The 10,244-nt window shown below is 31.7% G+C and overlaps 1 long non-coding RNA gene across 1 annotated transcript; it reads right to left on the bottom strand.

Moving 5' to 3' along the window:
- Positions 1-637: 637 nt before the first annotated feature.
- On the bottom strand, positions 638-8,382 carry LOC111087493. The gene is made up of 6 exons (XR_002612166.1): positions 8,267-8,382; positions 7,366-7,576; positions 7,065-7,187; positions 5,911-6,002; positions 1,818-1,972; positions 638-1,010 (listed from the first exon to the last, which is right to left on the bottom strand). It is a non-coding gene; the product is annotated as an uncharacterized LOC111087493 (long non-coding RNA).
- Between the last annotated feature and the right edge of the window lie 1,862 nt (positions 8,383-10,244).

The raw sequence follows: 10,244 nt of genomic DNA, 5'->3' as shown, positions 1-10,244 counted from the left end.
ATAAAGTCTTCAATAATAACCAATAACGCTTACTATCTCTCGTGACAAAACTTATTGTAAAAATTAAAAATTGATATTAACATTTACATATTTTGAAATATTAATATCTGCAAGTTACTGATACAGGAAACTGGTGTCAGTCAACATTTAGAAACTTTAAATGACGTAGTTAAGTAGAATGCGAGGTAGTGTTTAAAGGGAAAACTAAAATTGTATAGGTTATCTAAACAATAGAAAGAATAAGTTAACTGAAAACAAAACCATAACGAAATAAAAATTAAACTTGCTACCTCTCATTCCTTTCCCCTTTCGAAAAGAAAGTGATTACATTAATCACCGTTTATAAATTCCCAATTTTCGTATCCTTACTTTTAAGATCCTCATTATACTGACATCATGAATCCTGCCCAGTTTAAGTACATATACCTTACAAAGAAAAATCGCAGTGTTCTTCCATCTTTAGCTTCTCTACCTTCCGGCTCTGCTTAGAGGAATTGAGTTGAAGGATAAGCTAAGCTAGAATAAACTATTTATATTAAGAGATTTAAAATCATGTGATTATTTACATACTCTTGAAAAACATTAACATATACATGTCACCGTTATGGAAAAGTCTTGAATCTGATAATTTATACAAATTTAAAAATTGATGTGACTAACTAGAATGTGAGTTAGTGTTTATATGTAAAGCTAAATATTTACAACTTAACCAAACGAGAGAATGAATAACAATAGAAAGGTTAACAAATTCAAAACTAAAAAATTGAACCTGCTACTTCACATTCCTTCCCCTTCAGAAAAACAAAGGGATTACATTAATCACTGTTCAAAATGCCTAATTTTAGTATCCTTACTTTTAACGCCCTCATTATAGTGACATCGTCAATCTTTAACAATTTAAATACACATACCTTTCAAGACTAAATCAATCTCTTTTCTTCTATATTCGGCTTTAGCTTCCGGCTCTAATTCAGTTCAACGGAAGTTCCTGGGTTCCAAGACCAGCTAACCTGTGATAATTAACTAAACTAATCGCATCTAGACATCAGAATTCATGTGATAATCATGTGCACACTTTCCCAACATTAATATCTGTACGTCATCCCCATGGAAAATCGGCTGCAGTCTGATAATTTTTATAATTTTAAAAATTGATGTGATTTAATAGAATGTGAGTTAGCGTTTAAATGTAAATTAAAAATAGACAGATTAAATAAACGATACAAGAAAATATTGAATGGTAAACAGAAGCATAACAAAATAAAAAGAGTTTGCTATCTCACACTCCTTCCCCTTTTTAGAAACCTAAGTGATAACATTAATCATTCCTAAACTTCCAATTTTCGTTTCGTTACTTTTAACACCCTCATTATACTAACACTGAATCCTTCACAGTTTCAGAAACCTTACAAGTGAAAATAATTCATATTCTTGAATCTTCAGCTTCACCTTTTCTTTCCTGTTGTGATTCAATTTATAGAAAATTTGAGTTCAGAGATTAGCCAGGTTGAGCAAAAGACAAAAGTCATTAGCATGTTATGTCTAAGGATGAGATGTGGATACACCAGAATTAGTTTTTTTTTTACTTTGTTGGGCAAATCTCCAAGCCTTCTTGCAGCATTTGATCTTGTGAAAATGCCTAGGATAAGAATGGTATCAAGGAATTGTAATTGGAGAAAAAAGAATTAATCACAAGCAGCGAGTTTGAACAGTAAAATTCAATTTAAAATAAACTTGAGTAAAATTATTTACTGCAGAAGATAATGGATGTATTCGTAATATTATTTGAAAGTCAACTACTTTTAATTGTGACTTACCGTTACTAGCTTGCAAACATTGGATCTTGTCTTCTGTATAACGTCTTAAAATAGTTGTGTTCGCTGGTTGTTTTCAAAACGTCGTTCTTTGAACCCTTATAAAGTTAAGTAGTTCGTATAGACCATATGGATATGCAAGTGGTGAGGACTTTGTGCTAACATGAAAAAATATACCACTAATATCAGGATTAATATTTCAGTAAATAAAGGGAGTTAAGAAAACATACACAAAACTAAAAAATATCTAATAGACACTTCTTCACTATCTCTCGTGAGCAAAGTTATTGAAGCTCATGACAGGGTTTATGTTCTAGATACATTATTTACCGTATTTACCAACATTATTATTTACAAGTCACCGATATGGAAAACTGATGTCAGTCTCATAACTGTTACAAACTTAAAAATGTTAATTAAATAGAATTTGAGGTAGCATTTAAATTTAAAACAAGTTTCACAGGATAACTAAACGATAGAAAGAATAATAAATGAGCTGAAAACAAAACCATAACGAAATAAAAATAGAATTTGCTACCTCACATTCCTTGCTCTTTCGAAAAAGTGATTTCATTAAATCACTAAATTCTCAGTTTTCGTATCCTTACTTTTAACGACCTCGTTATACTGACATCATGAAACCTGCCCACTTTAAATACATGTATCTTACAAAGAAAATTCGTTCAAATTCTTCCTTCTTATTGTCTACCTTTCTGCTCTGGTTACGGAAAATCCTCGAGTCCAAAGATAAGCCGAGCTGCAATAATTAAGTGACTAGTTAGAACAACAGATTAATTCATGTTATTATTTACATAATATTTACCAATGTTAAATATCTGTACGTCGCCGATATGGGAAACTGGTGTCAGTCTGATAACTCTTAGAATCTAAAAGTTAATGCGATTATCCAGGAAGTGAGTTAGCGTTTAAGTGTAAACTAAAAATTAACAGATAAACTAAACGATAGAAAGAATAAGTTAACTATAAACAAAACCATAACAAAATAAAATAGTTTGCTGCCTCACACTCCTTTCGAAAACCTAAGTGATTACATCAATCACTCCTAAATTCCCAATTTTCGTATCCTTACTTTTAACGGCTTCATTACACTGACATCATGAATCGTTTACAGTTTCAGTACAGATACCTTACAAAGAGAAATAATTCATGTTCTTGAATCATCTCTACTTTTCTGCTCTGGTTCACTTTAACGTAAATAGTCCCTGAACTCGAGCACTTCCTGTAAACTAGAACACGTAGATGATTCATTGGTATGTTACGTCAAAGGATGAGAAGTGGATACACCAGAATAAGTCCTTTATTTTGATGGAGGGGGCGCAATTTCAATACCCTCATTCCGCCATTGAAATTTTCTGCAATGGCAGAAAACGATGAGCATTTCCTCTGGTGTCGGAAAAAATTCACTGGAAAAAAATACATTTTAGAAACTTAAAATTGTCCTGTTAACACGATATAACCTAATTTATATAAAGATACAGTAACACAAGTAGTAACTTTGAATATTCCATTCAATATTAGAATAAAATTTACTACAGAATATAATTTATGCATTAATTATAGTAGTGAATTACGTACTTTTAATTTTGTCTGAAAGAGACTAACGGATTTAAACTTCTCGCTGTAGCTTTCAATGTTTTTCAACGTTGGATATTGCCTTCTGTATAACATTTCTAGGTAGATCTGTTCGTTCATCTACGGTTGCAGGTAATGTTGGATATTTTGTTTCCAAAAAAGTCCTTCTTTGACTCCTTGTAAACTATCAAATAGCTTGCATACAATTTATGAATGAGCCCATGGCCAGAACTTCACACTAATACAAAAGAACAATATGCCATCAATAACAGTTTTAATGTTTATATAAATAAATAGAAAAAGGAACGGAAGAAAGTGTATAAAACTTAAAACATCAAATAACATTTGATCACTATCTCACGTGAGAAAATTAATTGAAACTCGTGACAAATATTTTATTCAAAACATTAAATTAAAAACTTTGCAACAAATATGTGCAAGTTACCGGTAATGGAAACTGGTGTCAATCTCATAACTTTTAGAAACTTTAAATGACGTAATTGATTAGAATGTGAAGTAGCGTTTAAACGTAAAACAAATGTTAAGGTTAACTAAACTATAGAGAGAATAATAAATGAACAGAAAACAAAACCATAACGAAATAAAAATAGAATTTGCTACCTCATATTCTTTCCCCGTTTGAAGACCGAAGTGATCACATTAATCACTGCTTACAAGTTCCCAATTTTAGTACCCTTACTATTAATGGCCTCATTTTACTGACACCATAAATCCTGCCCAGTTTAAGCACTTATACCTTACAAAGAAAAAGCGTAGTGTTCTGTGATCTTCTGTTGCTATTCCTTTTGCTCCGATTCAGGTTACGGGAAGTCCAAAGACCAGATAAGCTACAATAATTAACTAGTTAGACAAAGAGATAAAATAATGTAATCATTATTTATATACTCATTAAAAACTTGAACATCTACAATCACCACTAAAAAAAACTTATGTCGGTCTCATAATTCAAATTTAAAATTGATGTGAATAAATGAAATGCGAACTAAAAATTCACACATTAAATGTTGATAGAATGAATAATAAACGGTAACCAAATAGAAAACAAAATAGAATTAAACTTACCTCACACTATTTCACCTTCAAAAAATAAAGTGATTACATTAATCAATTTATAATTTTAGTTCCTTACTTTTAAAGTTATATTGACATCCTTCACAGTTTAAATACAGAAACGGTACAAGGAGAAACAATTGTCTTATATATTCGACTTTCTTTCGGTTGTAGTTCAGCTTAACGAAGTTTGTTCTAAGACCAGTTAATTTGTATATTAAATACAAATCATGTACATACTCTTTACCAATATTAATATCTGCACGCCACTGATAGGGGAAACTGACGCCAGTCTCATACTTCGTATAAATTAAAAATTAACGAGATTAGCTAGGAGGTCAGTTAACATTTAAGTGTAAATAAAAATCCAGAGATTAACTAAATGATAGAATGAATAATAAACGAACGACAAAGAAATCTATAATAAAATAATAGAATATACTATCTCACACTCCTTCCGCTTTAGACAAAGAATGTGATAATATTAAATCATTCCTTACAAAATTCCCAATTTTAGTATTCTTACTTTTAAGGCCTTCGTTATACTGACATTATGAATCCTCCCCTAACTGTTAAGTACAGATACTAGGACAAGTTGTTTATGTTCTTAACTTTCCAATTGATCTTTAGTTTCCTGCTGTAGTTCCCCTTACAGGGCGTGCTTGAGTTTGAAGAACATCTAGGTTGAGCAGATGACAAGTCGAAGGATGAGATGTGGATACGTCAAAACAAATTCTCTTAATAGAGGGGGGGGGGGAGAAGACATTCTCTAAGCCTTGTGTCGCCATTTATTTTTCTGCAACGACATAGGACGATGAGCATTCTCTAGTATAGAAATAATTTTTTTTACAAGATATTTCTTCTCATTTTAGAGAAGTAAAATTGTTCTATCATTAAGTATAAACTAACATGAAAGAGTATATCATCAATATCAGGATTAATATTTCAATAAATAAAAGAAATTAGAAAAAGAAAACATACAAAAGTACGAAACATCTAATAACTAATCGACACTTCTCCACTAACTCTCGTGAGCAAACTCATTAAAGCTAATAACAGGGTTTATATTCAAGAGATTAACAATTCATTTTTACACTCTTTACCAACATTAATATCTGCAAGTCACCGATAGAGAAAATGTCAGTCTCACAACTCTTATGAACTTTAAATGATGTAATTAGCTAGAAGGCGAGTTAGCGTTTAAATGTAAACCAAAATTTCATCGATAAACTAAACAATACAAAGAATAATAAAATGAATTGAAAACAAAACCATAAAGAAATAATAGAACTTCCTACCTCACACTCCTTACCATTTCGAAAAAAATGAAGTGATTACATTAATCACTCCCAAGTTCAAATTTTCGTATCCTTAATTTTAACGATCTCGTTGTACCGACATCATGAATCCTGTCTAGTTTGAGTACATATACCTTGCAAAGAAAATTCGTTCATGTTCTATCTTCACCTTCTCTACATTCCGGCTCAGGTTACGGGACGTCCTCGAGTTCAAAGACAAGCTAAGCTGCAATAATTAATAAAGTAGTTAGAATAACAGATTAATTCATGTAATTATTATTTACATACTATTTACCAATATTAAATATCTGTACATCACCGATATGGGAAACTGGTGTCAGTCTGATAACTCGTAGAATCTGAAAGTTAATGCGATTAGCGAGGAGGTGAGTTAGCGGTTAAGCTAAAAATTGACAGATTAACTAAACGATAGGGAGAATAAATTAACTGTAAACAAAACCATAACAAAATAAGATAGCTTGCTACCTCACACTCCTTTCGAAAACCGAAGTGATTACATTAATCACTCCTAAATTTCTAATTTTCGTATTCTTACTTTTAACGGCCTCATTATACAGACACCGAGAACCCTTTACAGTTTCAGTACAGATACCTTACAAAAAAGAAATAATTCATGTTCATGAATCTTCATCTTCTCTACTTTCCTGCTCTGGTTCACTTTAGAGGAAGTGTTAGAGTTCAAAGACCACTTACGTTAAGCAGAGGCCATAAATGACTCATCAGGGACGTCCTCGAGTTCAAAGACAAGCTAAGCTGCAATAATTAAATAACTAGTTAGAACAGATTAATTCATGTAATCATTATTTACATACTATTTACCAATGTTAAATATCTGTACGTTACCGATATGGGAAACTGGTGTTACTCTGATAACTAAGAATCTAAAATTTGATGCGATTAGCTAGGAGGAGAGTTAGCGTTTGAGAGTAAACTAAAAATTGATAGATTAACTAAAAGATAGAAAGTATAAGTTGACTGTAAACAAAGCCATGAGAAAATAAAAAGAATTTGCTTCCTCACAGTCCTACTTTCGAAAACCGAAATGATTAATTTCCAATTGTAGTATCCTTACTTCTGACGCCCTCATTATGCCGACACCAAGAATCCTTTATAATTACAGTACAGATATCTTACAAAAAGAAAATTCATATTCTTGAATATTTATCTTTTCTACTTCCCTGCTCTGGCTCACTTTACAGAAAGTGCTCGACTTAACATATAGATGACTTATCAGAAAGTTACATCGAAGAATGATATGTCGACACACCAGAATAAGTCCTTTATTTTGATGGAAAGGGTGGAGGCGCAATTTCAAAGCCTTCTTGCGCCATTGAAATTTTCTGCAACGGCATAGAACGATGAGCATTTTCTCTGGTGTCGGAAGAATTCACTGGAAAAATATTTTAAACATGTAATTGTCCTATCATGAACACGGTATAATCTAATTTACATAAAAATGGAGTAACAGAAGTAGTGACTTTCCATAGTCTATTCATATATTAGAATAAATTTGAGTAAGATTCACTACAGAATATTTTATGTGTTAATGATAGTAGCGAGTTACCTACTTTTAATTGTGTCAGAAAGAGCCTAACGGGTGTAAGGTTCTCGCTGTAGCTTTCGATATTTTCAACGTTGGATATTACCTTCTGTATAACATTCATAGATAGGTTTGTTCGTTCATCTACGGTTCCAGATGATGTTAAGTACTTATTTGGCACCTATAAACTATCAAGTAGCCTGCATACAGTGTATGAACGAGTCAGTGGCCAGAACTTCCTATTAACAAGAAAGAACAATATACCATCAATAACAGTCTTAATATTTATAGAAATACTAAAGTAGCAAAAGAACGGAAGGAAAATATGTATAAAACTTAAAATATTGAATAACAACACTTATTAACACGAAAGAACAATATACCATCAACACGAGAATTAACGAAATAAAGACAGAATTTGCTAAGTCACACCCCTTTACCTTTAGACAAACGAAATGATTACATTAATCACTCCTTCCAAGTTTTCGTCAAGTACATATCTTACACGGAAAATTCGTTTACGTTCTTGAAACCTTGATTTTCTCAAGTTTCCTGCTTTTGTTCATTTTATATTAAGTTAGAGTTCGAAGACTAGCTAAGTAAGAGCAGGACAGAAGTTATAAGCCGGACATACCAAAATAAGTCCTTTATCTTGGGGAGGGGGGAGGAGAAGAGGGGAATCTGCAAGTCTTCAGACTATATTTATTTTTCTACAAATACGTAGAACGATGAGCATTTCTTCGTATGTTAAAATAACTTACGTAGAAACACACGCATATCTTCATTTTAGACACATAATATAGGATATTTTTAATTAAACTAGGATCTAACAGTCCCTTCCATCTTACAGAAAATTTTCATGTAAAATTAGTGACCATAAAATATAATAGATGTATACTTAATAATCGTATTATTAGGAAGATACTTACTTTGTGTTAGAGACTCTTGCGGTTGTAAGATTGTCGCACTCGCTTCTGTGACTTTTCAACGTTGAATCTGAAAGTTATATTCCTTCATCTATGGATCAACGGGTTGACGAATATTTTGTTAGTTGTTTCCAACCTGTCTTTCTCCGATCAATTTTTTAATTACCCCAGATGTGAGCTATCAAAACTTTCAAACAAATCACGTACAGTTAATAAACCTGGCCATGACCAGAACTTCCTATAACGTGAAAAAAAACATACCATCAATATCACTATTAATAATCCTGTAAATAACGAAATTATATAACAAAAACATTTAACTCCCAAAAAACAATATTTATATAACTACAAAATTATTAAAACCTCCAAAGAAACATACCTAAGTACTACCTCTCGTGAACTAACTTTATTTACGCTTATGACAAGGTTTTTATTTACTAGATTACAATTCACGTGATCATTATTTACATACTCTTTTGTAACATTAATAATATCTGTAAGTCACCGCTAGGAGAAAGTGGTGTCAGCATTATAATTCATGCAAACTTAAAATTGGTGTGATTATCCAGAAGTAAAGTTAGTGTTAAATGTAAACTAAAATTCACAGTTTAACTAAACGATCGAATAAATACTAAATTAACGTAAACAAAACCACAACGAAATAAAAATAGAATTTGCCACCTCACAACACTGCATGGCTATTTAAGGTTCGATGAACACAAACAAATGTAATAAATACAAAGTTGGAAATGAATAAAACAGAAAAAGATTATTTATTTTTTTTTCGACTGGACGTAATGCTAATTTTATCACTGTGATTTTTATATCAAAATTAAGGGTATTACTTTTCTTTTCATTTTATCTTAATATCTTTTTTTTTTACTTCAGCTTTTGGATACTGCATGGCAGTATACTGTACCTAAAGTTCGATGAAAACAAATAAATGTAATAAATACAAACTAATTGAAATGAATAAGTTTGTTTGTAATTAAGCACAAAGCTAAGCTACACGATGGGCTATCTGTGCTCTGCCCACCACGGGTATCGAAACCCGGATTCTAGCGATGTAAGTCCGCAGACATACGGCTGTGCCACTTAGGGGCTGAAATGTATAAAATAGAAAGCTACGTTTCTAGACTGAACATAAAGTTAAGATGAAATCCATGCTAACTCTTTCACGTTATTATTTATTTAAATATTAAGGATTAACTTATTTTTCATTTTATTATAAATCCCATACCTTTTTTTATTTTTCGCTCTACTTTAACTTTCAGCCGTTGCATCACAGTATAGTCCATGATAAGTTATATGGCAACAAACAAATTTAATATATACGAAAGGGTTAATTGAATTTGCTGCACAAACGTGTGAATGGTAAATTAATAGTGCACCAAATTAGAGATCCTTAGGGTTCTGAAACAGACAACCCACATTATGAACTATTGAACAGAAGGAACGTAGTCAGATAGTAAAATCTATCATCTCATGGACTTTGTCCAGTTCATTCATCCAAAAAACGGATTTAGTGTCGGTTTATAACGTACTTACAGGTGAAAATGTGAAACACTTTCTGCAGTATCACAACTTGAATTCTAGACTCTTCGATATTAACCACTAGGCTAAATAAAGACAGCTGGTAGGAAAGTCACTGGTGTGTATTCAAAGACATTTTAGAAGAAGTAAAAAACACATATGAATGACTTAAAGGAATCATAATTTTTCATTCTATAGGTAGCTGGAGTTATGAGAGGAAAAAAAAACTTGGATTATTACTTTATAGCCATATTTGGATAATGAAAGAATTATTTTCCCAGTTATAATAAGTGAACAGTTCTTAACATTAACTCGAGGAACTCACGATATTTCTGTCCCTTTTATAAAATCTTGTTCAATGGTACAGATAAACATTGTAGTAAGAAAGTGCCATGGTTTGTGTGTTTGTTTAGTTTGTTTGTTTTTGGAATTTCGCGCAAAGCTACAC

This window comes from Limulus polyphemus, unplaced genomic scaffold, assembly GCF_000517525.1.
Source record: "Limulus polyphemus unplaced genomic scaffold, Limulus_polyphemus-2.1.2 Scaffold2218, whole genome shotgun sequence".
Taxonomy (NCBI): Eukaryota; Metazoa; Arthropoda; class Merostomata; order Xiphosura; family Limulidae; genus Limulus; species Limulus polyphemus.
Note: the sequence above shows the minus strand (reverse complement) of the source record. Positions and strands in the feature narration are given on the sequence as shown.